The sequence below is a fragment of the Anomaloglossus baeobatrachus genome, chromosome 3 (genome assembly GCF_048569485.1).
Source record: "Anomaloglossus baeobatrachus isolate aAnoBae1 chromosome 3, aAnoBae1.hap1, whole genome shotgun sequence".
In the NCBI taxonomy this organism is placed as follows: domain Eukaryota; kingdom Metazoa; phylum Chordata; class Amphibia; order Anura; family Aromobatidae; genus Anomaloglossus; species Anomaloglossus baeobatrachus.
Window position 1 is genome coordinate 682,121,132 of NC_134355.1, and position 10,493 is coordinate 682,131,624.

Here is a 10,493-nt window from a genome sequence, read left to right on the forward strand (position 1 = left end):
TGGAGTTGAAAATCGAACCTGGCAAAGAACAAGGACCACCTGGCTTGTCGTGGGTTCCGTCGTTGAACAGACCGCAGGTATTCCAGGTTCTTGTGGTCAGTGTAAATGATCACGGGGTACACTGCTCCCTCCAGAAGGTAGCACCATTCTTCCAGAGCCAGCTTGACTGCTAATAGCTCTCGATCACCGATGGTGTAGTTGCGTTCAGGCGCCGAGAAGCTCTTGGAGAAGAATCCGCAAGTGACCATCTTCCCGGTGGAGGACTTCTGCATGAGCACTGCCCCGGCCCCAGAGGAGGAGGCATCCACCTCCAAGGTGAACTGTCAGTTTAACTCAGGACGGTGGAGCACAGGAGAGGAAGCAAACGCCCGCTTCAGGGAGCCAAACGCGGCGTCGGCCGTAGGTGACCAGTCCTTCGGATTAGCCCCCTTCTTGGTCAAGGCAGAGAGAGGCGCAGTCAGGGCAGAGAAGTGAGGAATGAACTGACGGTAATAGTTCGCAAAGCCAAGGAAACGTTGAATCGCCTTCAGTCCGGAAGGAGGGGGCCAATTGAGGATGGCAGAAACCTTCTCTGGGTCCATCTGCAGGCCGGTATCGGAGATTACATAACCCAGGAAGGGAAGAGACGACTGTTCGAAGACACACTTCTTGTACTTGGCGTACAGGCGATTCTCTCTAAGCCTTTGTAGTACCAGCTGCACGTTCTCTCTGTGGGTCTGTAGGTCCGGAGAGAAGACCAGGATGTCATCCAGATATACCACCACACAGACGTAGAGAAGGTCTCGGAACACGTCGTTCACTAGTTCTTGAAAGACTGCCGGTGAGTTACACAGGCCGAAGGGCATCACACAATACTCGTAGTGCCCATCGCGAGTGTTGAATGCGGTCTTCCATTCGTCCCCAGAGCGGATGCAGACCAGGTTGTAGGCACCACGAAGATCCAACTTGGTGAACACACGAGCTCCTCTAAGCCGATCAAACAATTCGGGGATGAGCGGCAGGGGGTATTTATTCTTTACAGTGATTTGGTTCAATCCCCGGTAGTCAATGCAGGGGCGCAGGTCGCCCTCTTTCTTCTTAACGAAGAAGAAGCCTGCTCCAGCAGGAGAGGAGGATCTCCGGATGAATCCCCTTGCCAGGTTCTCAGTGATGTAGGCAGACATGGCCCTCGTTTCAGCAGGGGACAAAGGATATATCCGTCCTCGAGGTGGTGTGGTTCCCGGCAGTAGGTCGATGGCACAGTCGTAAGGACGATGTGGCGGCAGTACCTCTGACTCTTTATCAAAAACGTCCGCGAAGGACCAATAGGCCGAAGGCAGTCCTGGTAGGGACTCTGGGACCGGAGGTCGTCGGATGGGCTGTATGGACCTTAGGCAGTTCTCGTGGCAAGAGGAACCCCATCGGGTAATTTCGCCAGCACGCCAGCTGACCGATGGTTTATGTGTCCGTAACCAGGGGAGTCCCAGCAGGATTTGATGAGACATGTGCGGGAGGACGTAGAGAGTGATTTTCTCGGTGTGCAGGGCACCGATACGTAGCTCCACAGGCGTGGTGATCCACGAGATGGTGTCAGAGAGGGGTCTCCCATCTACAGAGGCAATCACGAGAGGTTTGTCAAGTAGAATAACAGGCACCTGGTACTTGTCCACCGTAGCCTGCTGGATGAAATTGCCTGCTGCCCCGGAAACGAGGTACGCTTCTGCCGTGAACCGCGTCTCTCCCGCCGTCACTTGAACAGTCCACGTAACCGGGTCTGAGAGAGTCCCAGTGCCTAGGGTGGCCTCTCCTACCAACCCTAGGCTTTGGAGTTTCCCGGCCTCTCTGGACAGGAACGTAGCAGGTGTGTGCCCTCTCCGCAGTAGAAGCAGAGACCCTTGGCGAGCCGTTCTGCTCGGCATTGCTCGGACTGCCTCAATCGGTCAATCTGCATGGGCTCGTGGACAGAGACGCCAGATGACGCCGACTGAGGAACGGCGGGCTTCTGCGGAGGAGAGGAATGCCGTATGTCTGTCTGTCTGTCTGTCTGTCTGTCTGTCGCGGGACACCTCTTTGGATCATTCCTGAAAACGGAGGTCCACGCGGGTGGCTAGTGCGATCAGGGCATCCAGAGTGGAAGGAACATCGCGGCCGGCCAGCTCGTCCTTAATACGGCCGGAGAGTCCTTCCCAGAGGGCGGCGGTTGGGGCCTCATTGTTCCACCCCAATTCTGAGGCCAAGGTGCGGAAGCGGATGGCATATTGACCCACCGTCAAGGTCCCCTAACGTAGCCTGAGGAGTGATGAGGCGGACGCGGCGGCACGTCCGGGTTCATCAAAGGTGGTTCGTAAAGCCTGCAGGAATTCCTGGATGTTAGTGGTTACAGGGTCCTCCTCCCACAAGGGGTTCATCCAGGCCAGTGCCTCACCCTCTAGATGGGACATCACAAATGCCACCTTGGCTTGATCGGAGGCAAACAGATGCGGAAGCAGCTTAAAGTGGAGGGAGCACTGATTCAAGAATCCTCTGCAGGTCTTAGGATCTCCGGCATACCGGGGCGGAGAGGCCAAGCGGAGTTTAGAGGCTTCCGAGGAAGCTCCGACGGGAGCTGTGGACGTGGATTGTGATGCCAGGGACGTAGCTGTTGCTTGCAGCGTATTCAGGCGGGTGTCCACTGAGGTCATGAAGGCTAGCATGCGGGATTGGGTCTCGCGTTGTCGTCCGAGTTCCTGCTGCAATCCGGGCAGCTGGGACGCTAGTGCTTCGGCGGGATCCATGGCCTGTTCTTACTGTTAGGACCAGGAGGACGGGTAGGCCCAGGAGGTGGATCGACTGGGCTGAGCACCCCACCGAGGGCAAGGTGCCCGGTAGCCGGAGCACTACGGGTAGCAGGACAGTCCGTTCAGAGGACCGGAGTGAAGAAGTCCCTGGGACCACAGAGTCTCTGAAGGCAGCCTGGGTGACGAAGCTCAGGTTCGGAGGCCGGGATGATGTCAGGCAGAATCTGGAACCAGCTGAGCGAGGAGGTCGGTCACCACATGGATCCAGGGATCGGAGACGGTAGGGACTGATGAGATGGCGGGCAGTCACCGTCCGGAGCTCTGGAACCGTCAGGACCGGTTGGCGAGACAGGAGCGGCTCTACGAGACAGATAAGTCAGTACTGGACAAGGCACAGGGGGACCTGACTCCTAGCTTAGCAAACACGAAGAACAGGCCCCGCCCACTTGGAAAAGAAACCCCTTTATACCCTGTACCTGTGTGTGTAATATCCTGTCAGTGGACGCTGGCCCTTTAAGAAAGGGTCAATGACCGCGCGCGCGCCCTAACGCGCATGCACGAGGCCCAGGTGCCAGAAGCCAGTCTGGAAGCGGTGCACAAGCAGCAGGAGTGCCCGGCAGAGGGCTCAGAGTCGCGGAAGAGTGCCGGGAGCGGGGACCAGGACGCCTGGAGGACGCAGGTGAGGGAGAGGAGGCAAGGAGGCTGTGGAGCGGAGGACCGGGGAGCATGGCACGGGAGTCGGGGAGCGTGGCACGGGAGCCGGGGAGCGTGACAACACAGTGACTGCACCAGCAGAATAATGAGTGCAGATCTGGAGTACAATACAGGAGGTAACTCAGGATCAGTAATGTATGTACACAGTGACTGCACCAGCAGAATAGTGAGTGCAGCTCTGGAGTATAATGCAGGAGGTAACTCAGGATCAGTAATGTAATGTATGTACACAGTGACTGCACCAGCAGAATAGTGAGTGCAGCTCTGGAGTATAATGCAGGAGGTAACTCAGGATCAGTAATGTAATGTATGTACACAGTGACTGCACCAGCAGAATAGTGAGTGCAGCTCTGGAGTATAATACAGGTGGTAACTCAGGATCAGTAATGTAATGTATGTACACAGTGACTGCACCAGCAGAATAGTGAGTGCAGCTCTGTAGTATAATACAGGAGGTAACTCAGGATAAAGAATGTACTGTATGTACACAGTGACTGCACCAGCAGAATAGTGAGTGCAGCTCTGGAGTATGATACAGGAGGTAACTTAGGATCAGCAATGTAATGTATGTACACAGTGACTGCACCAGCAGAATAGTGAGCGCAGCTCTGGAGTATAATACAGGAGGTAACTCAGGGTCAGTAATGTAATGTATGTACACAGTGACTTCACCAGCAGAATAATGAGTGCAGCTCTGGGAGTATAATACAGGAGGTAACTCAGGATCAGTAATGTAATGTATGTACACAGTGACTGCACCAGCAGAATAGTGAGTGCAGCTCTGGGGTATAATACAGGAGGTAACTCAGGATCAGTAATGTAATGTATGTGCACAGTGACTGCACCAGCAGAATAGTGAGTGCAGCTCTGGGGTATAATACAGGAGGTAACTCAGGATCAGTAATGTAATATATGTACACAGTGACTGCACCAGCAGAATAGTGAGTGCAGCTCTGGAGTATAATACAGGAGGTAACTCAGGATCAGTACAGGATTATACATGAGGAGAGAACAAGGAATGTATAAGCTTTGATGCTGTGATTAATGATCTCCTGTGAATCCCCGCAGTCCTTTCTGTTGGTATATGAGCAGAGGTAGATCTATAGATACAGACACAAGCCGTGTGGTGTCAGCAGAGGATGCATGGTCTTTCTCGGGGTGTGCGGTGATTATCAGCAGAGACAGGAGGCAGCCCTCTCCCCGGATTATCACCGGTAATGGCTGCATGTGTGAGCGCTGATATCACAGCATTCATGCAGCGCCTGTGACTGCCCGGTGTGATGTATGCGCTGTGCTCCTCTATCCTCTGCACATGGGAACCCACTGCACCCCAATATTATTAATCACATACTCTATGCAGAGTGCTCAATATGACCAGGGGACCACCAGGATCAGAGCCACTAAACTTACAACAGACCACCAAGACGAGGCCATAGACTGCACTACTGACCTCCAGACAACGAAAGCTGCAATGACCACCGGGACACGATCAGTAACTGTGCAGCTGATCATGGACTAATGACTCTAAGAAGTCATATATATATATATATATATATATATATATATTCTCATTTATATAGCACTATTGATTCCACAGCGCTTTACATACATCAGGAACACTGTCCCCATTGGGGCTCACAATCTAGAGTCCCTATCTGTATGTCTTTGGAGTGTGGGAGGAAACCAGAGACCCTGGAGGAAACCCACGCAAACACGGGGACAACATACAAACTCCTTACAGATGTTGTTCTTGGTGCGATTTGAACCCAGGACCCCAGCGCTGCAAGACTGCAGTGCTAACCACTGAGCCGCCCCAAGACTGCAGTGCTAACCACTGAGCCACCACAAGATTGCAGTGCTAACCACTGAGCCGCCACAAGATTGCAGTGCTAACCACTGAGCCACCGTGCCGCCCTAAGTCCTGTAGCATACTTATGCCATCATCTTAGGAGCAGTATTCACTACACACAAGGATGTGGCCCCTGCAGATACTGAGCTGATCTTGGAACACAGGAAAGTTATGTAAGTTTAGATTATATTAACACATTTTGGGACCTGTTCCTCTCCATTGTTTAGAAGAAAGAGAACAATAGAGAAGGGGTTTATGCCGCGCTATTCATCAGGAAGGAGGACAGAGAGATGATCAATGTTCCTTTATTGTAGCTTGTGTCTACGCGTTTCAGGAGCTCTGCTCCCTTCTTCAGGACATACAGCACAAAAAAAGCATATCTGCAGTTGATCCAAGGATCCCAGCATAAATATCACACAGAAAAAAGAAAAAAAATGTCAAACCACGCCCCCAAATAAAAAAATTGGCGGGTTGGAATGACGCACATAGCAGCAAACACATTTTCATGTATAAAAAGCAGAAGACTCAGGAACGAACAGTTGGTAACAGTATAAAAACATGCTATAAAATGTTTGAGCAAGATTTTTTTACACAATTAAAAAAAGGAAGAAATCTAAAAATAAAGACTTTATGATAGATTAAAATATTGTATGTGTTCTACTTTGCTCAGGAACCTACAACTTTATGGGGTTAATGTGTGAAAGTCGGGACTCGAATTGTGTGTGCCACTGGAGAATTACAGGGCAGTGTTAGCCAAAAAAACTCCCCCATGGTAAATCACTAACAAAATAGGGAAGAAATTTAAATGACTTTTTTTCAGTAAATCTTCAGTTAAAAATCACTCAGAGATTCACCCTCAGTAGGAAGTAAAAATAAGTAATGAAAAAACGGGAATTTATGCTTTTTTTGTGCTGTGTGTCCTGAAGAAGGGAGCAGAGCTCCTGAAACGCGTAGACACAAGCTACAATAAAGGAACATTGATCATCTCTCTGTCCTCCTTCCTGATGAATAGCGCGGCATAAACCCCTTCTCTATTGTTCTCTGTTATCAACCACGGGGGCTGCAGCAGATTTCATCTCAACAACATAAGCTTTCATAGGAGTTGTGACTGTCACAACTCCGTGAGGTGAGTGCATTTCCTTTTATTTTCCCCTGATATATACCGGGTAAGACCCTATTGTGCTTTTTCTCTCCACAGTTTTATCTCGTCTTGTTTAGAAGAAAGGAATGGGTCAACTGAGAGATGTTGCCAATGTACAAGATCCATCACCATAGTCTCCAGTATCATAGTTCTTTTCACTCTGTCGCTGAGCAGGATACCTAGTCTCTCGCTAACCCTGAACTCACCCTTGCTAGTGAGATGGCTGGTGAGAGTACTAGTCCCACCGCTGCAATAATAAACAAAAGAGAAATATACAGACAGGGGAACAACGAGAAAAAAACACAAACTTGAAAACAACTTGGCTCCAACAACTGAATGTTGGTGGCTCCTAGAGACGTGTGGCCTCCTAGGTAGTCAGAACAGAATGACTCTTCTATTTCCAGCGGCAGCTGATGGATCTTGTGACTATTTGAAGGAAATGGGAGTGGACACAAACCGACTGTAAATGAGGTGAATTAATCAGGAGCTGCTAGCGGGAAAAGCTAACATTATTCCATGAAGTATCAACAGAAAGCTAACATTTAATATGAAGAGGTTCACAAGATGATGTGAAGCTCAGAACCCAGAACTATCAAACACCACAAGAACGAAAGAGGTAGGAAAAGGGTTTTATATGGCTCCAAGGATATTCACAAATCTGGTGGCGGAAATGACAGCTCACACTCGGGAGAAAAATATTCTCTTCATCCCTTAGCTGGATGATTTTCTGGTAGTAGGGAAATCAAGGTCAGATTGCAGAGAGTCCGGAAGTCAGGTCAAAAACATCCTCATTGCCCTAGGGTGGTTGACAAATCCATAAATATCAAGAACAATGCCAGAACACAGGCAAGCCTTTCTAGGAATTTTGCTAGATTCCATAAATCAGGGGTCTTTTCTTCCGGAGGAGAATTAGTGCTGGAGTTAATCAAGAACCCTGTAACCACTCTGAGAAGAGCAATGTTGGTTTTAGGGACCTTCATGTCCTGAATTCTTGCAGTGACTTGGGCCTGAATCCATTTTCAGAAGCTCCAGTGGGAGATCTTACGAGAAGGAATAGAAATTAGTGGAAACTTAAAGAGAACGATCACCATCTCAAAAGGTTGCCAAAGATTCCTTGTGGTGGTGGCTACACAAATAGAACCTCTCCCAAGGGGTCCCATGGGAGATAAGAAATCCCAGGATTACCACTAAGGAAGAAAGTCCTTTTGGTTGGGGTGCCTACCCCGGGAGCAGAATTCCTCAAGGAAAGTGGGCAAAAATCTTGAAGGGCGCATCAAGAAACCAAAGAGAGTTGACAGGTATAAAACTAACACTCCGGGTGGCTCTACCGAGTTTATCAAGTCAACATGTAAAAGTATTGTTGGACAACAGTACAGCAGAAGAGCACGGGAACAAGCAGGAAGCCACAAGGTCCAAGAGACTTGTGTCAGAGGCAGAAGAGATAATGGCTAGAGATAGAGATGAGCGAACCCGTAGTTTGGTGTTCAGACCGAACACAGAGTCCAGGTTCAGACTTCGGGTGCTTTACATGTGAGCATCGCTGTGCTTGGGTACGCTCGGTGGTCTGCCTGGTGCAAGCTGCTTGCAGTGTTTCAACCCCACGCACTGGGGGTAACAACAATGTTTTCGGATGTAGTGTGCACCAAAAATTTAAAATATAAGGAAAAAGCCTGCCCACCCGGAAGCGATCTGTTTATGGCTGGCTGCATTTGAGTGGAGACCCGAAATGCCAATCGGTGACTTCAAATGAAGATCACGTCAAGTCCGGGTTCCCAAACCTAATGTTATCAAAAGTCCGGCTCAAGCGGCCAAACCGAACTTCCAAGGCTTCGCTCATCTCCAATAATGACCTTAGCCGAAGAAGGTTTTCAGTCTCTGTCGGCAAATTTCCTAAGAATGAGCAGATTGTCAGTCGTCATCACAAGTGAGGATGAGTGGTCTCTAAACCCTGTAGTATTCCAGAAAATTACTCACAGATGGGGCACACCAGTGATAGGTCTGTGCGCAAATCGGTCAAACAAAAAAAGTCAGAAGGTTTTTCTCCCTGAACCCAAGAGAATTCCCCCAGGGGGTGGTCATCCTGCACCAGGAATGGACAAGGGATTGGTCTATGCCTTCCCTCACAACTCTAATTCCGATGATTGTGAGGAAAATTTTGACCACCTAGGGAGAAGTAATTCCGATTGCATCCTTTTAGCCCAGAAGGCCTTGGCTCACATGGCTACGTCTGATGATGTTGGGGGACCTATAGGTCCTTCCAGAGACCCCAGATTGACTTTCCCAAGGTCCATTCCTGCGTCCCAATCTGAGGAACTTACATTTGGCGTTTGAGCGGCAGCTCTTGAAGGCCAGGAGATTTTTGAGAAATCTTGTCACCCTTCTGATGGTATCTAGAAAGAAGATGCCTACTAACATTTATGGAAGAATGTTGAAAAAAAATGTTTAGATTTTTCAGGGCTAAATCCTTGTGAAAATAATCCGGTTCCCTGGCCAGTCATTCTAGAATTCCTGCAGAGGGGTCTGGAAATGGGTTGAAGTTTAAATAGTCTTAAAGTCCACATCTCAGCTCTAGGAGTTCTCTTTGATTGTAAGGTAGCAGGTAACCCTTGGGTAATAAGATTCGTTAAGGAGGTAGATTGGTCTGGAATACGACCTCAGCCTCGTAGCCCCCTTGGGATCTCAACCTAGTTTTGAAGGCATTCATTAGAGCCCCGTTCGAATCCTTGTCAGAATGTACAGTTAGGGAACTGACCTTCAAGACTGCTCTCTTAGTAGGCCTCACATTGGCTAGAACAGGGGTCTCAAACACGCGGCCCGTGGGCCACATGCGGCCCCTCAGGCTGCTTCTTGCGGCCCCTCATGCTGCTTCGTGCGTCCCCCAGGCCCGTGCCCCTGGTGACTATCGTGGCCGGTGCAGGGGCCGCAGCCACTGTCTGCGCTTTATGTCAGATGAATGTTTTGCCGGCGCTGCGCTCTCAGAGTCCAGCGCTCTGTGCACAACTATTCCTCCAATGGAAACTGCCTGACCTCAGCTGCCTACCTCTGATTGGTGGACGGCTATGGCTACATTGGAAACGTTGTGCACAGAGAGCTTGAGTCTGCGTGCGCAGCGCCGGCAAAACAATTATCTGACATAAAGCGCTGCCAGTGGATACTGCCCCTGCACCGGCCACGATAGTCACCAGGGGAACGGGCCTGCGGACAGCAAGAAGCAGAGATGAAGCAGCCGAGGGAACGGGGCACAAGTGAGAAGAATGTTTTTTGTTTTTTTGTGTGTGTGTGTGTGTATGTGAAGAACAGCACATTAACCCCTTAGCGACCCATGACATACAGGGTACGTCATGGATCGTGTGAAGTTAATCCCCGCCCCCTACCGTGGGCAGGCTGCGGCGATCCGCACACATAGCTGATTTCAACAGCTGACATGTGTGCCTGTTAGTCGCGAGTGGAATCGCTTTCACCAGCGACTATGAACCCCTTACATCTCGCTGCCAAAACCTGGTAGCGAGATGTATATGTGCCGCCCCTGCAGCGGTTGAACTGCTTGGATCCGGGGTCTGCTGTGGCTCAAGGGTCTCCAGACCCAGGGGCTCACAGCCACTTCAAATGCAAAGGGGGAATATTTACAGGGGATAGAAGTTCGTGATACCACCCGTGGTTCGCGGTAAGGGAGTACCGTCGCTGCCGATGGGAGTACCTGGGGGAGATGGAGTGGGGCAGCCATATGACGTTCCCTCCATGGGTAGGCGAGGCCCCGAGACTCTGGACGGTCGAGGTGTGGGGGAGCGTGGTGCAGATTGGAAGCAGGGGAGTACAGCGTACTCACTCAGGCAGTGTTGGCAGTGATGCGACCAGAAAGGAGACTCTGACACAGAAGTAAACCAAGTGTCTGGGTGCCGCTGCCACAGGGGAGCTCGTCCGGGAGTGCGCTCCCTTGGTATTGCTGATAGTCTGAAACCTGCCTCCATGCACTGTATTTTAGATGCTCTGAGTGACCCCTCTGCTTGAAGCTGTCGGAGGCCCGCGCCCCACT